The following is a 25,031-nucleotide window of genomic DNA, read 5'->3' as shown; positions in this document are numbered from 1 at the left end:
CTGTTCTGCTAAATTATTTTGAGTTATTATAAGTTTGTAACTCTTTTTCTTTATTTATGTTTTATTTTGTTGTGTTAATCATATGTGGTCAAGCATAACACGTCCACCATGTTATGGGAAGATAAATGTCTATATATGATAAATAATTTTAAAATATCAGTTTAAATAAAATAATCAATATAAGTTTACAAATATATGTGCTAAATATCAATCACAGACCATGAAGTTGCTAATTTATCCACTGAATGTCCACACTGTTATTTTCCACCCCGACAATGCTCATTTAACTGGATGGACATCTGAATTATTTGTCATTTAGCTTGACCAGTATGACTAAGACGATCTTTAAAATGTCCCTGTAATTATGAAACATGAAGATTATTGTAAACGTAAGGCTGTAACCATGTCTTGTACACTGGTGGGGACCAAACCATTTTGGGGTCACAGGTGTTGAGGTCACAAATATAATTGTCCTCTTTGGTCCTTTAAAATAGTAAAGGCTCTGAATGCAATAAGTTTCTGAATAAAAGGATTTAAATGTGATAAAGGCTCAAAATTTAATAATTTTTGGTTTTAAAATAATTCACAAAGAAGTTCACACAGTACAAGACTACCATTGTGTCTACATTGCTAGCAACTTGCCTGTTTTAGAAATCTTTTCTTTCTTTTTTGTGCTGTATCAAAGACAAGATGAATATAATTTTAATTTATTTTCATCACTGATGTACACTGGGGCCAACAGTTTGGAATATATACAGATTTTGCTCTTATGGAAAGAAATTGGTACTTTAATTCACCAAAGTGGCATTCAACTGTAATGTATAATTAACTTAGGACATTAATAATGTGAAAAATTACTACTTCAAAGAGTTCAAAGAGAAATGGGGCCTGTCTAGATTTGATTAAAATAAAAAATTATTCAAATAGTGATGGTGCTGTTTTTTACATCAGTAATGTCCTGACTATACTTTGTGTTCAATTGTATGCCACTTCAGTGAATTAAAGTACCAATTTCCTTCCGTCTGTAGATTTGTATAATATCTTTTAGTGGTTACTAATGTTTGGAATTGCGCAAATGCTTAAACCTGCATTACTTTGATTTCACAATGCACGTTAGCTGATCTGAGAGTACCGCCATGCACACAGATCACCGCATCACCGGTTTGATCTGAATCACACACAGACCATGTTCATATGTCTTTAAATCACAGCCTTTTGTGAAATAATAATCACATATGACCAACTCGCCATTTTAATGTCATTTTGATTAATTGTGCAGCCCTGAAGGATTGTGAAATTAGTCCACTGATGCACTCTTTATGAAATGAAATGGCCAAATTAAAGCACATTAAAATCATTGCGATATTCATGATATTGGCCAATTTTACATCGTCAGCAAAATGATCTCGATTATATAGTTCATATTCAATATATCGTCCAGCCTTAAGCCTGATATGCTAAAAAAAATGGCTCTGTTAATGTTTTCACATTCAAAATTATGAATGATATCTGAATCATGTACTTTTCGGGACATATGTTTAATTTCACCAAATGGTGAATAGTTTGCACCATTGGAAATTTCTGTTGGTCTGTACAGTATCTTAATAATACAATTGTGGGCAAATATTGTTTGTTTAGTTAGATACTTACATCTCACATGACACAAACACTCTTAACCTGAACTGGCCATATCTTACTTTTTAATTTTTTACGTTTCAAAGCCGGAATGTCACAGAATTGTAGGAATGCGGCATTTACAATATGTACAGAGTTGCAGTTCCAGGGCTCCCAGAACACTGTAAGTCCAAGATGACATGAGCAAAAAGTTAATGAGTGCGCCTTATATTTGTCATCTGGAATAAATTATGGCATTTTGGTATGCCGTTTTTATGATTTTTGGTTTTCTAACCATGCAAAAATACACAGAGTTTTTCAAGTTCAATGTTGTCAGAGCATTAAAAAACAATTCAGATTTGCTCCACATTCAACCCTCGCCTATGAGACACAGAATGCAGAACTAATCTGACACAATAGGTCACTGCTGGGTCTGCAGAGGCACTAACCCATCACTAGACAGGCCTTGAATAAAATATTATGACATACAGTGTATTGTAAGTTTTTATAAATATACTGAAATTTTTTTTTTGCCATGAGTCACGATTCATTTCTGACACTGATTCGAACATTTCTTGATGCTTTCCTACCACTGGATACAGCTTGATAAGACAGCATTTTAAAGGTTTTGCACACAGCCATGAAGCATATGTATGAGTCATAGCTATAACTGTCTACATTATAGACACAATGACTGTGACTCAAACAGCAGAGCTGAATTATCAGCATTAGCAGCTAAATAGAAACAGTCAAAACAGAGTTTTTGAGTGGGGTCTTTAAGGCTGGAATTAAGTTAGCACTGTAATTCAAACCAATATACTCTGAATCAGAGTGATATATCATACACACAATGAGCTCATGTAAACTTGAACACAAAATTAACTCCATTGCACTTCTGACTGCCTAAACACACACACAAACACACACACACACACACACACACAAACTGTAAAGTGAGTTTGACTGAGTCGCTTTCATGGATGACTAAAATAATATATATATTTTTTAAAGGATTTTATGCATTTTATTTTTGGCAGATGCTATTTATAATGTATAAATAAATTATATATATACAAATAAATGTATATACAATTTACATCCCAGTGCAAATAGTGGCAGATATTATGTGCACCCCAACCCTGGTGCAAATAGTGTACTCTAAATCTCTACTTTCACTTTTACATGTGGTGCCTGTTTAGTTTCACTTTCACATCTGAATAGTAAATAGTTATAGTAAAAAAAAAGGAGTTAAATATTGATCTGTTTCTCACCCACAGCCATTACATCACTTTTGAATATATGGATTTAACCACCGGAGTATGTATGGATTACTTTTATGTCTCTATTATGTGATTTCTGGAGCTTCAAAGGTCTGATCACCATTCACTTGCATTGTATGGACCTACAGAGTGGAAAGATTCTTTTAAAATCATAATTTGTGTTCTGCAGAAGAAAGTCTGGGATGGCATGAGGGTGAGACAATTATGAGAGAATTTTAACAATCCCTTTAACGGCTAAATTGAGTGGAGGACTATCAGTGAATACTGATGTCAATTTCAGTCTGTTCCTCACACAACATTATCATATGGTGTCAGAAGACCTTGCTTACGAGTCAAATTGACAAATTGACCACTTTCTTAATTTGTTTATAAGCCTCAGTCATTATGGGGCATAATTGCAAGTAAAAGAGCACCTGTACAATTCTCCTTTTTGTGTTTCATGGAAGAAATTAAGTCATATGATATATTATGAGGCTAAGTAAATAATGACAAAATATTCATTTTCTGGTGAACTGTCCCTTCAACTAAAAGAATAGTTCTTGATATCTCTCTAATCTCGAGAGAGAGAGAGAGAGAGAGAGAGAGAGAGAGAGAGAGAGAGAGAGAGAGAGAGAGAGAGAGAGATTTAACATTTCTTTTGAGACAAAATACTATTTTATAATTTTCAAATTTACCCAAATAGACATTCCTGTAACAATTTGGTGTAAAAATCTTTGACAGTATTATTATGACTATTGCTCTGTATGGATGTGAGGTTTGGGGTCCAATCTGTCTGGCAGATTACTCGAGATGGGACAAACACCCCATAGAACCCCTGCATGCAGAATTCTGTAGAAACATTCTAAGAGTTCAGAGAAGACCACCTACTAATGCATGCCGGGCCGAACTAGGCAGATATCCCCAAATTATACATATTGAAAAATGACCCCTCAAATTTTGGACTCACCAAATTCAAGTTCCCCTAACACATTGCAACACGAAGCCCTTAAAACCCAAGAGCTGAAGCCTAAAACCAGTCCCCTTTGTCAGCTGGTTCTGAAACTCACAAAACCACTAACAACTAACAAATATCAGTTTGTTACAAAACCAAACCAGAATAAAACAAATCATAAAAGAAGGCAATAATTCATATTTGGACCATTGGGAAAATGAAAGTAAAAACCAAAGCAAACTGGAACGTTATCGGGCCCTAAACAGAACAAATAATCTGGCAGAATATCTGCACACTGTAAGAGATCCAAAACAGAGACGAATCCTCACCAAATACAGACTCAGTGATCACAGTCTGGCCTTAGAAAAAGGCCGACACAGACAAACATGGCTTCCAAAGGAAGAACGTGTCTGTGCTCACTGTGACATGGGTGAGGTCGAGACAGAGACACACTCTTTCACTGTGAGAAAATTACAGAGGTGAGAGAGAAATACCTCCACAAACTCTCAAACCTCATGCCACAGTTTTCCAGTTCAGAAGAAACAGATCAAATGCAGCATCTTATTTTTATTCTATTTTTATTGTTATTTGTTTTTAACATAATATTATTATTATTTGTCTTGACATTATCTGTTTTGTGTATTTATGATGTGGAAGTATTGTATGTAAACACATTGAAATTGAATTGAATTGAGAGAGAGAGAGAGAGAGAGCAGAGAGAGAGAGAGAGAGAGAGAGAGTGTGAGAGAGAGCGAGAGAGAGAGAGAGAGAGAGAGAGAGAGAGAGAGAGACTGAGTAATGCACAATAGAACTCTAAGTGCTTGATTCTATAGAGTTTAAATGGTGTGATGTGTTTGGGTGGGCCATGCCATTAAGGGTTTGTATCTGGTCAAACAAGACCATTAAACTCAGACAAACTCCACCCAGTTATTTACTGGTTCAGGCTTATTAAAGCACACTACACTTACATTGACAGATAGTGTTAAACTACAACAGATACCAGAGTCATCTGAATTGCCAATGCTGTGTATTTAGTATGCCAAATTAGTAAAAAAACAGAACCTACTGTAATATCTTTCCTATGCCATGAAGCTACAATGTCACATATACAGTAATTTCTCTGCAAATACATTTTCATAAGCACAGTTATGCAGGGTTGGGGAGTTACGAAATACATGTAACGGGATTACGTAAAATATTTTGATTACTGAAGAGATTACTTTGCATTTTATTGTCATTTGTTTAATTTAATATTTAGTCCTTTCAGATGGAAAACATTTATTCATATAAATGATGCGATCCAAAGTGCATTTGAACAGTGGTGAAACACTTTCTTATGATGTGTTACATTCATACGAGCAGACAGAGAAGTAAGTCTGAAACAGAAGAAATAGAAATAAACCTTGTGTAAATTGTTAGAATTACTGTAAGCTAAAATGCTATTTCTAGCCATTTTACATGCACATGTTACCAGACATGATCATATTTTTTTTTTATCAAGAAAATTCATGTTGGATCATAATTTCTTTTTACTAGTAAGACCTTTGATATTAGGGCAAAAATCTTATTCTTTATAATAATTTTTGTGTTGTTTTCCTGTAAAAATATCTAAAAATCCTTCAAACAAGATCAATTTGATTGTTCTTGTTTTAGAACAACACTGCATAAGATATTCAGGTTTTTCAGAGAATGTATTCTAAACATGTGTATTTTGTTTTACTGTACTGGCAGTTTTTATAGTCAAAACAAGTGCAAATATCTACCAGTGCTGAAGAAGTAATCCAAAGTATTTAGAAAACATTACTGACCTTGAGTAATCTAACAGAATACATTACAAATGACATTTTACAGCATGTATTCTGTAATCTGTAGTGGAATACATTTCAGAAGTAACCCTCCCAACCCTGCAGTTATGTTAGTGAATTGTACATTATTCCACCCAGATTTCCCTGAAGGACAATCTATTAAAACGATGCGGTTCCCCTCCATTTCAAATGATGTCTCAGGGAGCTTTAAAAAAGACATAAATGAAGACACATTAGCATACCCCTCAAATATTGCCAATCAATGGTATGGATCTACCCACCCCCCCCCCCACCCACTTACATCTGCCTTCGGCAAATCAAATTTGACCTGTGACTCACGGTAACTGGATCAGCCAATAAAAACCCTCATAGCAACTGAAATAATTATATTTGCCAGAATAATGAGGAACGATTTTACAGTCACTCAGTAGGTCAAGGACATGCAGGCTAGCTATGATGGTCCTGACAGACCTTCTACAGCAGTATTTCAAGATAACTGGCTACAGTGGTATTTAAAGAAAATGTATGCTAAATCTTCAGCATTACAATCGCCCGTTATTGGACAAACTGGCTTAATCAGTGCAAAGAAGAAATAAAAAAAAGAGAAAATTGCTTCTGTCTCCCCTCTAATTATTTAATCTTTTATAGAGAGCCGAGCTGTTAGACCTTGTTAACCCACCCTTCAATCTGAAAATAGTCTCATACAAAATATATATGTACAGATTCCAGTACATACAGTATTGGTTAGAATCCAGTAATGTTAATCTTTTTCAAAACTGAAACAATTGCAAGATTGAAAGTGCTTCAGGTTGCTGTCCTTATGTGCTTATGCATTCTACTAATTATCTTTACATCACTTCCTATATACCGTTCTTCTACTCCACACAACCGAACTTACATTAAAAGATATCAAAGCCAAATTGTAAAAATCCAACAGATTTAAACAAAGTCCTGACTTGCAAGAAGTCTACATGTGAAAAAGAACATCACAATGAAAGCATCACACATACCAGAGTGTTATTGGTGTTATAATGTCACAATAATAATCCAACACCAAACAAAAAATTGTAAATTTACTGAATTTTCATAGTCTCGTCTTGTCCACTTAATGCAGAGAAAACTCTAATTGTCTAATTGAAACTCTAATTGTCTAATTGTCAATGTCAAGCATCAGACTCCACCACACTGCCCTTACAACAGTGAATGTTATTCACAAATGATCTTCTGGAGATGAAACATTTCGCCATTCATAATGGGGGAAAAAACACACAAAGAAACACCTTTCAGCAGTGGCGGTTCAAGGGTCAGTAAATATATGGGGCTTAGCCTAGGCCTCTGTGATTACATACATATGGGGCCATCCTTTGATTAAATATTGGAATATAATACACTTTAAAAATAAAAGTAAAACAATTTTACATCTGTGAGGTTTCATTTATATAGTAAATTACTGAAACTAAAACTAAAAGGTTTCACAGATCTACTAACCTACTTTTTTCTCTGCTTCAGATACAAGGATCAGAAATTGTGTGCTTTTAACACTATGTGCTTTAAAATGCTATTTAAAAACACTATTTTGACCTTTCACCTTCCCGTAGTTCAATGCACATTGTGTTCAATTGACTGCGTTATTAGCCTTTTATTGATTCATCAGGTGTTGTCATTTAGTTTAGAGGATACCAGGCTGTAAATAGACTGGAATAGGCGCCTATAATACTGAATTTAGTTAGTATTTGGTGTTATCGATACTGCAGAAAGACCGGTCTCATTCATTTATACCTGTATTACTTAATATTAATATATATTTATTTTTTATGATCAACTTGTTACAAAACACTGGCACATTGACACCACTACATGATGATAAAAACAAATAAAATATTTGTGGTTTAAGCCCTGGTTGTCCAGCTCTAGCACCACCCATGCCTTTCAGGGTATGTGTTTATTTGAAGATCAAACCTGCCAAGAGCCCTACACACATTACAGCTTTGCAAAGTTTGGTGCCCAATTTTTCACAGGGGAAAATAAATAAATAAAATAAAACCTCGCAATAAAGAGCAAATGGATTGCCCCAGGAGAGCTAATGTAAGATTTTTATTCATGATGAGACTATTCCCCCATAATGAAAATATTTTCTGTGCCTACTGCCTCTTTGTATAACTCACTATTTATAACACACAATGCAAAGCTGTTGCAATGGCTAAAGTATTACCCTCTCTTGCTGATGCAAGATCTACTCTCTAAGCAGAATGAATATCACTTGGATTGTCAGAGAATGAGAGTCAAATCCAGCCGCAATCTGATAGAGCAGATTATTTTAGAACAGCAAGAGCTTTAACAGCATAGCATGTCTTTTCTAAAATCACTCACAGGTTATTTTTGCTCAGGTAAAAGAGCTGAATGTATTACGTGCTGAGGCGAATCAGATTCACAGTCCGGGAAACCTGTTTGAACACAATCATAAGTCGTGCTTGTTAACGTAAGCTTTAGTACAACTAATATACATACTTAGGTTTAGAGATTTGAACGAACCCTTAACCCTAAGTGTTGAACTTGGCACAAATCTGATCCCGCACTGTTTGTGATATGGACAAGAATGATACCTCAAATTGTGCGGCTAGTTGAAAGTGGCATGCTACTACTTTTCTAAACAATTGGACTTGTGATTTTTGCCTGGCATGATAAAATGGGCTAAAATAAAATCCCATAGATTTACCATATCTAGGGACCAGAATATCATAGAGACTCTCTAGACTTGGGCCATTATACAAATGATCAAAATCCTATCAAACACATACTATAGAAATATAGTACGAAAAAAGCAAAACACAATCGCATAGCAATGGCCTGACATCCTAGAATTGTAGCTGAAACTTTTGCATGGGCAAGCAACACTATTGTTAAATCTACTGTAGTTATCTTTGCAATTCAGCATGGTGAAGCTAGTGGTGCAGAAATTACACACCTACACACCCCTTTTCGACATTTAAGGACAGATTTCACTCAGGCAGTTGAGAGCAGTCAGTTAGCGGTTATTTCATAAACTGATAGGAGAAGATAGTGAAACTAAGATATAGTTCTCTCTCACACACTCTCTGAAGCCCTTGCGTTTTCATATAAAGAATGAGTGAGATATGAGAATGTCTAAAGAGAGTGTGAGATAGAAAAAGAAGCACAGAGTTCTGGAGGGAGAGTGCGCTTTAGAGATAATTTGATCTCTGTCAAATACCTGACAGAAAGAGACATGCGCTCACCTCCCAGCCTCATATATCTTCTGTTGGTGAAGGAGTGCCAGTAACAGTGTAGAAAGGGAAGTGGAGGAAGATGATTTAGGGGGTCTGCAATTGTTCCGCACTAACTATGGTCAGGGTTCAGGAGGCAGGGAATAGAGAGAAAAGCAGCTCAGCTCCAGTTTGGTGCAGAGTCAGGCAGAGCCAAACATTTCACTGTGAAAAAACAGAAACACAGAGCAACCTGATAAATTACATAAGATTCATGTTGGGGTTAAGTTAAAGAACTTTAATCAGTGATGACCAAAAATGATCAGTTCTGGCAATTCTGTTCTGAGAGGTTGTTAGCATGTTGGTATGTGGTTGGAAGAGTGTTCTGTTTGGTTTATAAGATGTTAGCTACAGGCCTGACTTTTCAATAGTAGGGTACAAAGTGGCTAAAGGCCCCCTGGGGTAAAAGGCTCTTTTGATTCTATTTTCTCCCAAAACACTAAATAGCATCAAAAACTACCACTGCACTTTCCTAAACATCTGTTTGTCACTACAGACTACAAAATATTCCTGATCCATGAGATCATTGTGTGTAATGTCTAAAGTTTGATTTTGAGGTCATTTCAAATATTTAATAATTGTATTAATGTCGCAAGTTTTTGTAGCTAATAATGAATATCCTGGAATTTGTCACATTTATTTTGAGACAAAATGCTTATTTGTGATTTTCAATTTTGTTCAAGGTGAAATTTTTTTAAATAACTGTCCAATAACCGAAAGGATAGTTTTTGGGGTAAAAAGACCACCTGTTGCAGGGGCTAAAGGCCCGGGGTGAATATATTTGTAACAAAAATGTTCATAGTTGGCTCACATTGACTCATCCAATCAAAATGGAGATTCATTTGTTTATAGAATACTTAAGATGTAATGAAATGTCAAATGTGATTTAAATGAACGTCTAGGTTACGTATGTAACCTCCGTTCCCCGATGGAGGGAACGAGACGTTGTGTCAGAGAAGCGACACTAGGGGTCTCTCTTGAGCGCCGATATTCACCTCTGAACTATGAAAAAGGCCAATGAGAGTTGGCAACCAGTATTTGCATGTCCCGCCCCCGGACATACGGGTATTTAAGCGGCGCAAATACGGGAGTTCATTCAGGATTTTTCTGAGGAGCCGGAAATGATCCGGCCACAACAGTGGCTCGGCTCAGCGACGTGGCAGGGGAGACACAACGTCTCGTTCCCTCCATCGGGGAACGGAGGTTACATACGTAACCTAGACGTTCCCCTTCTGTCGCTCTCTCCACGTTGTGTGGAGAGAGCGACACTAGGGGTCCACTTATAAAATTGCCGTGTGTTGAGCTGAGCCGTGTACTGAGCTGTGTACGTGAACTGCTGATACAGGAGCGAGCAGGTATTCTTACGTGCAGGACGACCAACTGTATCAGGCTGCACGTACCCTTCCCCAATGCCCCATTTAAGCCATTAGGATTCCTTATCGTTACCCTGGAGGGGGGAACAAGGTGCTGGCCGCCAACCTGGGAACGGGCCAAGCCTGGCCGGGCCTCTTTTCTCTCTATGTTTCTCGCATAGAGCAACTAAGGCCGGGGCCCTTACACACATTGAGGGAAGGGGGTCTTAGCCCTTATTCAGGGCGGAGAAGACCCTGCGGAGGCCACGCCTACCCGAGAGGGGAGGCAAGTTTAAGTGGCAAACCCATCAGAGGCCTGACTTAGGGCCTATGTGGAAAAGTCGGTGCGGTGGTGGATCCAGCCTCATAGAGGGGGGAACATACAGCACGGCAACCGAGGCAGCCGTGACTGCCTAAGGGAAACACGGGAGTCAGCTCACCAGCGGGGACAGAACCGTGGTGTTACACACAGGGGGAGTCTGAAGGAGGCCTTACCTGTGGAGCACCTATACCAGTACAGGGTAGCTTGCGGTACCCGCAGTGGCTTGGGTCGGCGAGTTCCTCCGCTGAACTGCGACCCACGAGGGCTAGGGAAGGATCAACCAGTGTCCCAAACCTGAGATCTCCTGGGAATGAAGGTGCACTGTTTCCCCTGGTTAGGGGGAAGGGCGCTAGGTGCAAGCGATTCACCCGTTCAGATTGTGGGCGTGCCACCGAGTTCTACGGGCTCGGTACCTGAGAAAACACGGGACGATACTGACTCAACTCGGAGGTCAAGTCAAATGTCTGCTAGGGCAGTGCCCCTAGCCAGTGCCCATGAGGACGCAACACTCCTGGTGGAGTGAGCTCGGACCCGCAAGGGGGGCACGGCCTGGGTGTGATAAGCCAGGGAAATGGCGTCGATAACCCAGTGGGCGAGTCTCTGCTTGGAGACAGCGTTCCCTTTCTGCTGTCCCCCAAAGCAGACGAAGAGCTGCTCAGAGCGTCTGGTGCTCTGTGTGCGGTCCAGATAAATACGTAAAGCACGTACTGGACACAGCAGTGAAAATGCTGGGTCTGCCTCCTCCCGGGGCAGCGCTTGCAGGTTCACCACCTGATCCCTGAAGGGCATGGTAGGAACCTTGGGCACATAGCCCGGTCGCGGTCTTAGGATCACAAAAGTATCTGCCGGACCAAACTCCAGGCAAACGTCGCTAACAGAGAACACATGCAGGTCCCCGACCCTCTCGATGGAAGCGAGCGCAATCAGCAGGGCAGTCTTGAGAGAGAGGGCCCTGAGTCCAGCTGAGTCAAGCGGCTCGAAGGGGGGTCTCTAGAGTCCCGTAAGGACGACCGAGAGATCCCAAGAGGGGAACAGGTTAGGCCGGGAGGGAGTTATCCTCCGGGCACCTTTTAGGAACCTGACGATTAAGTCGTGCTTACCAAGAGACTTGCCGTCTACCGTGTCGTGGTGGGCCGCGATAGCGGCGACATACACCTTGAGGGTGGAGGGGGTCAGCCTCCTCTCCAGCCTCTCCTGAAGAACCACAAGCACTGACCTAACTGCGCACTTCTGTGGGTCTTCGGCTTGGGAAGAACACCAGTCCGCGAACAGACGCCACTTTAGAGCGTAGAGATGCCTGGTAGAGGGGGCTCTGGCTTGATTGATTGTATCTATGACGGTCGGTGGTAGGCCGGCTAGATCTTCCGCATCCCATCCAAGGGCCAGACGTGGAGGTTCCAGAGGTCTGGGTGCGGGTGCCAGAGCGTGCCCCGTCCCTGAGAAAGAAGGTCCTTCCTCAGGGGAATTCGCCAGGGAGGGGCTGTCGTGAGGAGCGTGAGGTCCGAAAACCAAGTCCGGGTGGGCCAGTAAGGGGCTACCAGAATGACTTGCTCCTCGTCCTCCCTGACCTTGCATAGCACCTGTGCAAGAAGGCTCACTGGGGGAAATGCGTACTTGCGCAGCCCCGCCGGCCAGCTGTGTGCCAACGCGTCTGCCCTGAGGGGAGCCTCTGTCCGGGCATACCAGAGCGGGCAGTGGGAGGTTTCTTGGGAGGCAAACAGGTCTACCTGAGCCTTGCCGAACCGGTCCCAAATCAGCTGGACCAACTGGGGGTGGAGCCTCCACTCTCCACCAGGCAAGCTTTGTCTTGACAGCGCATTCGCTATCACATTGAGGTTGCCGGGGATGTGAGTGGCGCGCAGTGACTTGAGTCGCTGCTGACTCCAAAGGAGGAGACGACGGGCGAGCTGTGACATGTGGAGGGAGCGTACTCCGCCATGGTGGTTTATGTAGGCTACGACCGTGGTGGTGCTGTCTGTCCTGACTAGGACGTGTTTGTTCCGAATTAACGGGAGAAACTTCTGCAGGGCCAGAAAAACAGCCAGCAGCTCTAGGCAGTTGATGTGCCAGCGCACCGGGCCTCGGTTCCACCGGCCTGCGGCTGCGTGCCCGTTGCAGACGGCACCCCAACCCAATTTGGAGGCGTCGGTTGTGACCAGAACGCATCGGGACACCTGCTGCAAGGGTACTCCTGCCCTTAGAAAGCAGAGGTCTGTCCAGGGTTTGAAGGTTTGGCGGCAGGCAGAGGTAACTTTTACGTTGTGTGTGCCGCGGCGCCATGCTCGTCTCGGGACTCGAGTTCGGAGCCAGTGCTGAAGTGGTCTCATATGCATCAACCCCAGCGGCGCGGCCGCCGCGGAGGATGCCATATGCCCCAGGAGCTGTTGGAAACGTTTTAGCGGGACCACGGCGCCTGCCTTGAAGGAAGCGAGGCATTTCAGCACTGACTGAGCACGCTCATTGGAGAGACGTGCTGTCATTGGGACTGAGTCTAACTCCAGACCGAGAAAAGAGATGCTCTGGACCGGGGAGAGCTTGCTCTTTTCCCAGTTGACCTGAAGCCCCAAACGGCTGAGGTGGCTGAGCACCTGGTCTCTGTGTGTGCATAGTAACTCTCAGGAGTGGGCCAGTATGAGCCAGTCCTCGAGGTAATTGAGTATGCGTATGCCGGCTTCTCGGAGCGGGGCAAGAGCTGCCTCTGCGACTTTCGTGAAGACGCGAGGGGACAGAGACAGGCCGAAGGGGAGGACTTTGTACTGATACGCCTGGCCGTCGAACGCGAACCTTAGGAAGGGTCGATGTCGAGGGCGAATTGAGACGTGGAAGTACGCGTCCTTCAGGTCTACCGCTGCGAACAAATCTAGATGCCGGACGCCAGATAGAATTTGTTTCTGGGTGAGCATTTTGAACGGGAGTTTGGACAAGGTCCGATTGAAAACTCGCAGGTCCAAGATCGGTCGTAAGCCACCGCCTTTCTTGGGTACAACGAAGTAAGGGCTGTAGAAACCCTTCTTCGTTTCGGTTGGAGGGACAGGCTCTATCGCGTCCTTTAATAGAAGGGAGGCGATTTCTTCGCGCAGGGAATGGGCATGTTGGCCGTGTACTGCGGAAAAATGTACGCCCACGAAGGGGGGCGGAGACCTGGCAAAATGAATTGCGTAACCGAGTCGAATGGTCTGGAGCAGCCAGCGTGACGGGTTGGGCAGTGAAAGCCACGCCTCTAAACTCCGTGCTAGGGGCACCAAGGGGACGAGTTTTTTGGACGTACCCGGAGGGGCTTCGCAGCGGTGCGGAACAGGTAACGCGGCGTCGGGAGGCAACGTGGCGTCCCGAGGCTCTGGTGCTGGGAATAAACTCAAAGCACTTACCTTGCTCCGCGCATCCGGCAGGGGGCGGGTTCGTGACTGAGGAGGAGGTCTGATGCTGGTGTCCTCTGGACTCGTCTGAACCGGCCGGCCGGGGAACATTCGTGGCGCTGAAGGCGGGGACACCGCAACCATGGGGCCGGGACTGTTGAGGCCTGAAAGCAGAGTGCCGTGAGAACGGCATTTGCGGGCCATGTGCCCCAGAGACAAAGGAAATAGCTCTTTTATTGAGAATTTGGGTACCGCAGCCCTTGTTAGGGGATGACCCAGAAGGGCAAATGAAAAAACAAAGGATTCTCCTCCCGGCCCTCCACCGGGGGACGGAGCGGTCTTACCACCTCCGGAGTCTCAGGAGCGCCTGGGAGCCTTCCGGGTCCTCGAGGGGGTCCGTGAGACAGGGGGCGTGCGCTTCCCACGGTTTGCTCGACGCTGGGGCTGAGAGCTGGGCCCGGGTTGAGGTGGAGCAGGAGCTTGCCTTCTGGCCGCGGGAGGACGCCCTCGACGAGCAGACGGGGCCTGGGCCGTGGCGGCAGGCTTGCGGCGAGGCATGATGTGAGAGATGGCCTCTGTCTGCTTCTTCACCGTGGAGAACTGCTGGGCAAAGTCCTCGACGGTGACGCCGAAGAGGCCGAACTGGGAGACAGGGGCGTTGAGGAAGCGAGTCTTGTCGGCTTCACGCATCTCGACCATGTTCAGCCACAGTTGACGTTCCTGGACCACTAGCGTGGCCATCGTCTGCCCAAGCGCTTGCGCTGTGACCTTCGTCGCTCTCAGGGCGAGGTCGGTCGCTGAGCGCAGTTCCTGCAGCGTGTCAGGATCAGGGCCACCCCCGTGCATGTCGCGTAGTGCCTTGACTTGGTGGACCTGCAGGAGAGCCAAGACATGCAGGGCGGAAGCGGCGCGTCCGGTGGCGCTGTAGGCCTTCGCTGTCAGCGAGGAGGTTGCTCTACAGGTCCGGGAAGGGAGTACGGGGCGACCTCGTCAGGTGGTAGGGGTTCCGGGGCATAGATGGATCGCAACCGACCTATCCACCTGGGGAATGGCCTCGTACCCATGGCGCGCTCCGCCGTCGAGGGTGGTGAGGGAGGACGAGCCTGTGGCGGTGTGACGAGTGGAGAGAGGAGCTCTCCACGAAGACGTTAGCTCGTCATGCACTTCCAGGAAAAACGGGACCGGGGGGCTTTGAGCGGCGCCCAGACCCCAGGAACCAGTCGTCCAGCCGTGATGGTTGTGGGGAGGATGGAGGGTTCCAATCCAAGCCCACGCTGTTGGCTGCCCGGGAAAGCATGTCGGTCATTTGTGCGTTGGCCTCAGCCTGGGCGTGCAGGCCCGAAAGCGGCCGGACCATTTCCGGCTCCTCAGAAAAATCCTGAATTAACTCCCGTATTTGCGCCGTGTTAAATACCTGTATGTCCGGGGGCGGGACATGCAAATTGGCCTTTTTTCATAGTTCAGAGGTGAATATCGGCACTCAAGAGAGACCCCTAGTGTCGCTTCTCTGACACAACGTGGAGAGAGCGACAGAAGGGGAACGAGAAATTCTGCACCATTTCTGAAGTGGGTATTTTTAATAAGCATCAACTTAATTTGTTACTCAAAAATGCATCTTGCAGTCTCAAAAGTATTTGCATAAGTTGACAAATAGTGCTCTATAACTATAGCCCTAGTACCTACACTATATCAATCTAACCCCCTGGTGGCATTTTTCCCCAGGTGTGGGGTAAAAGGCTCCCTCGCCACCTTTTCTATTTTTAGGAATTTAATTCAAAACAACCTTCTGTTGTAATTTCTTTTCACACAAATGATGTTGCCTCATCAATATTCAATAAAAAAAATGTATTTCTTGAATCTTGATACATTTTGTGACCAGAAAAAAAAGCTAATTTTCTTAAAGGTGTGCCTTTAGCCCAGTTGTACCCTAACAGTGATGTAAAGCCTAATAGACATGCTTGCCAAAGAGCTTTTAATACAACACACTAAATATTTCCCCCAAACTGCATTCTACTTAATTAATTAATTAACTAACACAAAGCACCATAAACTTAAACCTGAAAAAAGAAGGGGGGAAAAAATGAACTTCAGTATCAGCCTGCAAAGCAGAATGGATGGGCTGCATCTACATTTAAACCCACTGCCACACCAAACTTTCAAGACAATTAAGAATATTGAATTACTCATGGGGAGGAACCCTAAAGACAGCTGTTTGTCTGCCACAATGTAAACTTCACTGATCCTTAAGCCTCACTTTGCTTATGGTACTCTGAGCCAAGTCACCAAATGATCTAAAAGAAAAACAATTGGCCTGCTTTAGGTATTTCTGACAAGTGATTGAACAGCCAATAACGTTGAATTGTTTACTGTGCGATTACACATTCTTTCTAATTTGATTGTCCCACTGATTTAAAAAACTCTAGTGCTGATCCCATTATTTTCATTCACTGTAGAGTGACAAAATCTCTTTCTTATTTTGTAATTTTTGTCTTGTTTTCCAGTAAAAATATATTATAGTAGCAGTAGTTGCAGATTGAATCTAAATTACGTGTGAAAATTACTAGAGAAAACAGGATTAATTGGGAAGCAAAATTATGTAAGATAAGACTTGTTTTCAGATAATATATAATGTGTTAAATGTTGAATTATTATTATTTCATTAAAGCACATGCCTCATTGAATTGTGTTAGATGTATTCTTAAAATAAACAAGCAAGCAAGCAAAACAACTGTTTGCAAAGTAGGGGGTATAGATATTATTCACTGGAAACAAGACTAAAAATAATTAAGGAAATTACTCAGGGCTGGTAATTGGCAAGCTGCTGGTTCAAGCTCTGCAAGGAACAAGCCATAATCCATCATCAATGGCCCTTGAGCAAGGCACTTAACCTCAGGTTGCTCCAGGTGAAGTGACCCAACAATAACTACACTGGAAGTTGCTTTAGATGAAAGCATCACCTAAATGACTACTACTCAGAGATATAAAATAGCCTATCCTCCAATATTCAGGAAACAACAGCTTAAGGTAAGGGAGGGTAAGGTAAAGGAGAGACTAATGTACTATATGTGCAATACATACTGTACGGTCCAAAATCTGGGATTGAAAATAGAACTAAAATTAGAATAAAAATGGACAGGAATTTAAAACAAACAAAAATGATTTGGTAGAATGAAGATAAAAGATTTTTCACTATTTCAAGGTCACTACATTGACCGTGTCCTTGCTTCCACTGAAGCACAAAAGATATTCTTTGGAACATTCTCAAATCATGATGGATAACATGGATCATCAGGTTTTGCACAAACTTAGTCCAAGCCAGCTCGAGTGTTGTAATTAAAGCAAGATTTACAGAAATTCATGTTAATATTTCAATTTGTTATGCTATATAATATGTAAAGAAAAAAGTATTTGCAAAATGCTAATTAAAAGTATTTGACCATTGATCTCAGATTTTGAAACCAATGCCCTCCTGCTGAATATTACACAAATACTCATGTAGGGTACAATGCTTCTTCTAGGCTACTGCCAGTATCTAGGCCACAGCCTCCCTCAGCTGACAGTGGCAGTTCAATTTGTGTTATGTGACTCCCAGGCCTTTTGCAATCACCAGTTAACAGCACTCCTACCCCGGGGTGTGTAATGTGGGTGCGCTTGCGTATGTACGCATGTGTGCGTGTGAGTGATGGATATATTTATGCTCCCTTTCACTATCTGTCCATGTCCAGTGCTGTGATTTGGGGAATTCTACTCTGTTGCTTCGCTCAGCTACCAAGACTTCTTGCTTCCAGAGCAAACATTATTCCAAAACATAACATGGCACATGTGGGATGGAAATTGTGTTTTCTCTTCATTTGATCACTTATCTACTAAACAAGTGCGCTGTAATTCAAGGGATTCCATCCCACAAATGCTTCTGATAAAAAGCCCCTTTCGATGTATATAAATGCAAATGTTTGTAATTAGCTGTGAGGAAGCTTGTCTTTTTGCTTGAAGCATTGGCATCTCTCCAGCTTTTGAAGAGACTGTATTTTCCACATTCTGATTGTCTAGAGTATTTAGACAGTCATCTTGATGGTTTTAGGCTCGTCATTTTTTAAAAGCTGCTTTGAGCCACTCAACATTGGTAGAAATACAACATTATTGAAGTATAGGCTACAGTACAGGTATATAAAAAAATAAAAAATAAATATTTTCTTGTCCTTGTTTCCTCCTGTTAAAGATTTAAAAATTAAACAATACATTGTCAGACCTAAAATCAAACGAGATGAAACTGCAGCAGGGACCTGTGTGTCCCAGCTGAGGGTGAGTTCTATGGTGTGTTTGGAGAGAGAGAAGTGAGAAGAGAGAGACGTGGGTGGCCACATCGGTCTGTAATTACTCCCTCTGGAGTTGCAGGTGAAGAGAGATGACCTTTCCACAAGCTATAAAGCACATCACACACACACACACACACACACACCACCTGACAACTCATGCAGAGGTCTGATGTATCACGTGAAATTTCGAACGATCCGAAAGTAAAATCAAAATAATCAGTGTGTCGCACTCTATGGGGGGAATTCACTAATACTTAATTGTGGCCACAGATAGCGTCATTTATTTGAACATGCTGTCTGCATTGTTTTAGCACCCAATCTATAAAAAGGAATTATGAAAATCAGGTAATGCCCCAAACACGGCCAAAAAAATCTGTGCTGGACACAATTTGCATGTGGCAAGATCCCATCTTGCTGGCCAATTCTTAATGCTAGAATGTGGAGGATGCAACAAACTACCGTGATCTGGCATACTTTACAGAGACTGTTCAGCATCACTCCACTACTGCATAACAGGCACATGAATCGGCTCTTTAAAATTATGAAAAAGGCAATTGACTATCTGACAACTGTCTCGATATATGCTTGGTTATAACAATAATCTCCATCATTAAATCATCGTTTTACGAATTCCTGCTGACATGATCGCTAGAAAAGGTATACAAACATATCTTTTAAAGAAAATACTGTTCACTGCCTGCTTTCCGTGGGCAGTAATAGTGCAGAGCAAAATAGTTGTGTGAATCCATCCATCCATCCATCTTCAACCGCTTATCCGAAGTCGGGTCGCGGGGGCAGCTGCTCCAGCAGGGGGCCCCAAACTTCCCTATCCCGAGCCACATTAACCAACTCTGACTGGGGGACCCCGAGGCGTTCCCAGGCCAGTGTGGAGATGTAATCTCTCCACCTAGTCCTGGGTCTTCCCCGAGGCCTCCTTCCAGCTGGACGTGCCTGAAACACCTCCCTAGGGAGGCGGCCAGGGGGCATCCTTACCAGATGCCCAAACCACCTCAACTGACTCCTTTCAACGTAAAGGAGCAGCGGCTCTACTCCGAGCTCCTCACGGATGACTGAGCTCCTCACCCTATCTCTAAGGGAGAAGCCCGCCACCCTTCTGAGGAAGCCCATTTCGGCCGCTTGTACTCGCGACCTAGTTCTTTCGGTCATGACCCAACCTTCATGACCATAGGTGAGGGTAGGAACAAAAATTGACCGGTAGATCGAGAGCTTTGCCTTTCAGCTCAGCTCTCTTTTCAGTGATAACGGTGCGATAGAGCGAGTGCAATACCGCCCCGCTGCCCCGATTCTCCGGCCAACCTCCCGCTCCATTGTCCCCTCACTCGTGAACAAGACCCCCAGGTACTTGAACTCCTTCACTTGGGGCAAAACCTCATTCCCTACCTGGAGTACGCACTCCATCGGTTTCCTGCTGAGAACCATGGCCTCAGATTTAGAGGTGCTAATCCTCATCCCAGCTGCTTCACACTCGACTGCCAAGCGATCCAGTGAGAGCTGAAGGTCACGGACCGATGATGACATGAAGACAACATCATCTGCAAAAAGCAGCGATGAGATCCCCAGCCCACCGAACCGCACACCTTCCCCACCCCGACTACGCCTCGATATCCTGTCCATGAATATCACAAACAGTATTGGTGACAAAGCGCAGCCTTGGCGGAGACCAACCCCCACATGGAATGAACTCGACTTCGTGCCGAGGACCCGGACACAGCTCTCGCTTTGGACGTACAGGGATTGGATCGCCCTAAGAAGGGATCCCCCCACCCCGTACTCCCGCAGCACCTCCCACAGTCTCTCCCAGGGGACCCGGTCATACGCCTTCTCCAGATCCACAAAACACATGTAGACCGGATGGGCATACTCCCAGGCCCCCTCCAGGATCCTTGCGAGAGTAAAGATCTGGTCCGTTGTTCCATGGCCAGGACGAAAACCGCATTGTTCCTCTTCAATCCGAGGTTCGACAATCGGCCGAACCCTCCTCTCCAGCACCTTGGAGTAAACTTTACCAGGGAGGCTGAGAAGTGTGATACCCCTGTAGTTGGCACACACTCTCTGATCCCCCTTTTGAAGAGGGAACCACCACCCCGATCTGCCACTCCTTAGGCACTGTCCCAGATTTCCACGCAATGTTGAAGAGGCGTGTCATCCATGACACCCCTCCACATCCAAAGCTTTCAGCATTTCTGGTCGGATCTCATCAATCCCGGGGCTTTGCCACTGCGGAGTTGTTTGACTACCTCAGTGACCTCCCCAGGGAAATAGAATCTGATCCCCCATCATCCTCCGGCTCTGCCTCTACCATAGAGGGCGTGTTGGGATTTAGGAGTTCTTCAAAGTGTTCCTTCCACCGCCCAATAACCTCCTCGGTTGAGGTCAACAGCGTCCCATCTTTGCTGTATACAGCTTGAATGGTTCCCCGTTTCCCCTCCTAAGGTGGCGGACGGTTTTCCAGAAGCACTTTGGTGCGGACCGAAAGTCCTTCTCCATGGCTTCTCCGAACTTTTCCCACACCCACTGCTTTGCCTCCCTCACGGCCGAGGCCGCAGCTCTTCGGGCCTGTCGGTACCTTGCAACTGCCTCCGGAGACCTCCGGGACAACAAATCCCAGAAGGCCTCTTTCTTCAGTCGGACGGCTTCCTGACCACCAGTGTCCACCACGGTGTTCGAGGGTTACCACCCCTTGCGGCACCTAAAACCTTGAGGCCGCAGCTTTCCACCGCGGCTCGGCAATGGAAGCTTTGCACATTGCCCACTCCGGTTCAATGTCCCCAACCTCCGCAGGGATGCCTGAAAAGCTCCGCCGGAGGTGTGAGTTGAAGATCTCGCGGACAGGGACCTCCTCCAAATGTTCCCAGTTCACCCGCACTACTCGCTTGGACTTCCCAGGTCTGTCCAGAGTCTTTCCCCACCCCCTGACCCAACTCACCACCAGATGGTGATCGGTTGACAGCTCTGCCCCTCTCTTTACCCGAGTGTCCAAAACATATGGCCTCAGATCCGACGACACGATTACAAAATCGATCATCAACCTTCGGCCTAGGGTGCTCTGGTACCACGTACACTTATGAGCATCCTTATGTTTGAACATGGTGTTTGTTATAGATAATCCATGACTAGCACAGATGTCTAATAACAAACATCCACTTGAGTTCAGATCAGGGAGGCCGTTCCTCCCAATCACGCCTTTCCAGGTGTCCCTGTCATTTCCCACGTGTGCGTTGAAGTCACCCAGCATCACTATGGAGTCCCCTACTGGGGCCCTATTCAGGACTCCATTCAGGGTCTCCAAGAAGGCCGAATACTCTGAACTGCTGTTCGGTGCATATGCACAGACAACAGTCAGAGTTTCCCCCCCACAACCCGTACGCGTAGGGAGGCGACCCTCTCGTCCACCGGGTAAACTCCAACGTAGTGGCGCCAACCGGGGACTCGTGAGTATCCCCACACCGCCCGTCAGCCTCACACCCTGGGAAACTCCAGAGAAGAATAGAGTCCATCCCCTATCCAGGAGTACGGATCCAGAGCCAAAACTGTGCGTCGATGTAAGCCCCACCAGATCCAACTGGTAACGCTCCACCTCCCTCACTAGTTCCGGCTCCTTCCCCCCCAGTGAGGTGACATTCCACGTCCCCAGAGCAAGCCTTTGCTGCCCGGGTCTGGTCCGTCGAGGCCCACGGCCTTCACTGCCGCCCATATGGCAGCGCACCCGACTCCTGCGGTTCCTCCAATGGGTGGTGGGCCCAAGGGATGTAGAGGGGGGTTCCACGTTGCTTCTTCGGGCTGTGCCCGGCCGGGCTCCGTGACAAGCCCGGCCACCAGGCGCTCGCCGACGAGCCCTCCATCTGGGCCTGGCTCCAGAAGGGGGCCCCGGGCTTCCTCCGGGCAGGGTAATTCCTCCTCTTGCCGTTTTATCCATGAGTCATTGTGAACCATTCTTAGTCTGGCCCCTCACCTGAGACCACTTTGCCTTGGGAGACCCTACCAGGAGCACATGGCTCCAGACAACACAACCCTCAGGATCATAAGGGCACACAAACCTCTCCACCACGATAAGGTGCTGGTTCCCAGAGTTGTGTGAATATGGTGCAAAATAAGACTAATTTGCAAAGTAAATTAAGTAAAGGTATTTTTGCACTTAAAAGAAAACCAATGACTTAATATACAAACTTGCTGTGCATCACCATTTCAATTGGATTGTCAGTGGTTAATAAAGCCAGCGCCATGCTAGCAGCGTCTGAACAACTCGATTTTGGACTGTTTTGCTGAGATCTCGCTTTCTTCAGTCAGAGGTATGACACACTTGCAAGCATACAATACAAAATGATGTAGGGGTGAAAAACATACAACTCAACGCAACACTCTCTCTCTGATTGCCACGTGGAGCTCGCAGAAATAACACGAACACTGCGTGGACATAAACAATTGTAATAGGGTTTTCAGACCTGTAGCTTGCTTGATTTGTTCTGGAAACTTTTGCATTTTCTTCATGGTTTGGTTCGTTTTCACAGGGTAACATTTAAAAACGGACCAAAACTGTAAAATTCCTGCTGTGTTTTTTTTTAGCCATCATCAGTTGTGCATTATTTCTGCATTAAAAATGTACCTGTTCTTATGGTCATAGAGCTATCTCTCTCATTCTTGGAAACACACACAAGCACACACACTTGAAGCAAAATATGTAATTTTTGCCAGAGTGAAGCCATGTTTTAATCCATCAAAAAAGTTGCTGACACTGTCCTATCTGTGTTTGTTCGTTTGCTATCCAGAAGAGAGAAACAATTGTAAAGAACGACCTACATCTAATATAGCTGCCAAAAGGCTAAATGCACATTTTGATGCTGAATTACAGTGATGAGCTGACCTGCATTTCTTTTCCATCCAGGTGGCCTTGGACCTACTATTTTGGTGCAGATCCAAGTGTGATTGCCGTGTTCATGTTTGCCTATAAGAACCGAACCAAGGGAGAAAACGCACCAGGTTCCAAAACAAATGCTGCAAAAGAGCCAAGTGTGAAAACGCCCTTAGGAAGCGATTCATGGAGAAACTTTACCTTGTGAAAGTGTGTGATTGTGTAGTTATCCTTTCAAGGTTTTTCGTAGAACGTGTCCATATGCAGCTTTGAGTGAGTAAAGAAATCACATTGAATAAAAACTAACTGTTGTGGCTCCGCTTTCTGATGTCATTTTAGTGTAAGAAAAAAACGCTTTGTGACAGAATCACTATGGATTACAATCAGTGTTTGTGATGAAAATGTTCAGATCAGCTTGACGTCTTGTCAGTTTTTCAGTAAAAGAAGAAGCTCATAGGTCACTTGAAGGGAACTCAAGAGCCTGCAAAGCGACAGAATACATTTTTCAAGCAAGCTGGATGTGTTTTTTAAGTTTCTGAAGCAATTAATTCATCAGGGAGTCCAAACGGTAAAGTGATTAAGGACCTCTCACTGAGAGACACAAATGCGAACTTCATTTCCTGGCCGGTGATGTTAATGAACTTCACACCTGAAAATCACTGGAAAAATTGTGCGCTGGCTTAAGACAGGTTTTTGCGCTGAAATACTTCATGCAAAAGAGGTGCAACTGTTAAGTCAATTCGCCCCCTAAATATTTTGTAAAGAATTTACTAACTGCTAAATTATCAAAACCACATTCTCATGACTGAATACTATTTTTTTTACTCTATTTTCCCACAATAGATCTACTCAACATGTTGGTTTTGTTTATAAGCAGCAGGGGTTATCGTCTCAAGACTCCCAGCATTACATTTTGTTGAGATAATCTCTACCAGAAGCTGGTTTAGCCACCCCACACACCCCCAAAATCTCTGAATCCCAGACAGAGCAACTCTCATGTGATGCGACCTTCAAGTGCTCATGAATAAACACAGTAGGCTCTAAACACAAACCCAGACACAAATTGAAACACACACCATAGCTGTAGCTTCACGCTCTTCACTGAGACAATGAATTGTGGATCTAGGAAATTAGAGGGGCTGGGCAGCATCACATCAAAGAAAAAAAAACACCTTTTGTGTATTTCATACAATCCAACACTGTTAATCTCCAGGCTTTTATATGTCTTGGACAAAACACATACAACGACGTGTCTGTCAGTCGGCCTAAACTGAGATCAGTTTGCCAAATTTCAGAGTCATTCTCTCATGAATGACAACCAGAAAATGTGCTAAATAAATAATCAAAGTGAACAGTAAACAGATCATTCACTTGGCAATTGTCACAGACTGCTCTCTTCCCAATAGCTTTGAGCTGCCAGAGAAACAGAAAGAGACAGGGAGAAAGTCAAGCAGAGAGAGATATTTTTAAAATTATATTTTAATAATGTAATAATGTCACCAGCAGACACATGATCGTTAACTCACCTATATCACTTACATTCTTGTTTACAAAAGTAATGTGCACTGATCAAATAGATGGCATAAAAATTGTAATTCCAAAGTTAAATGAACAGTTAACAGTACATTAATAAACAGAATCAAAATATTGCAATTGTCAAAATTACAATGGAAACATTTTTAAATATGAACAACACTGGTAGCTAACAAAAGACATGAAGCTAAGTGCATATGTTGACATTCAATATTCCCAACCTTGAAAATATTCACTAGTGTAAAAAGTGTGACAACTAGCTGGTCTCCCCTATCAAAGAAAACAACTAATGCAGTCTCAACACATACAACACCAACTTTGGTAAAATAATAGGAAATATTATGATATTAATGATTATAAAGAAATTTGTA

General features: G+C 44.0%; 1 protein-coding gene across 2 annotated transcripts in view; it reads right to left on the bottom strand.

Annotated features, from left to right (window-relative positions):
- LOC127636681 (amyloid-beta A4 precursor protein-binding family A member 1-like) overlaps positions 1-25,031 on the bottom strand; it is a 74,171-nt gene that overhangs the window by 33,570 nt on the left and 15,570 nt on the right. Inside the window, exon 2 of one of the 2 annotated variants that reach the window (XM_052117349.1) lies at positions 8,885-9,076. The exons of the other annotated variant lie outside the window; for it this stretch is intronic. The gene's annotated coding sequence lies outside the window, so the exon portion shown is untranslated. The remainder of the gene's footprint in view (positions 1-8,884; positions 9,077-25,031) is intronic. 2 annotated transcript variants of the gene reach the window in all.

This window comes from Xyrauchen texanus, chromosome 4 (genome assembly GCF_025860055.1).
Source record: "Xyrauchen texanus isolate HMW12.3.18 chromosome 4, RBS_HiC_50CHRs, whole genome shotgun sequence".
Classification (NCBI taxonomy): Eukaryota; Metazoa; Chordata; class Actinopteri; order Cypriniformes; family Catostomidae; genus Xyrauchen; species Xyrauchen texanus.
This window is presented reverse-complemented; position numbering and strand designations above follow the sequence as displayed.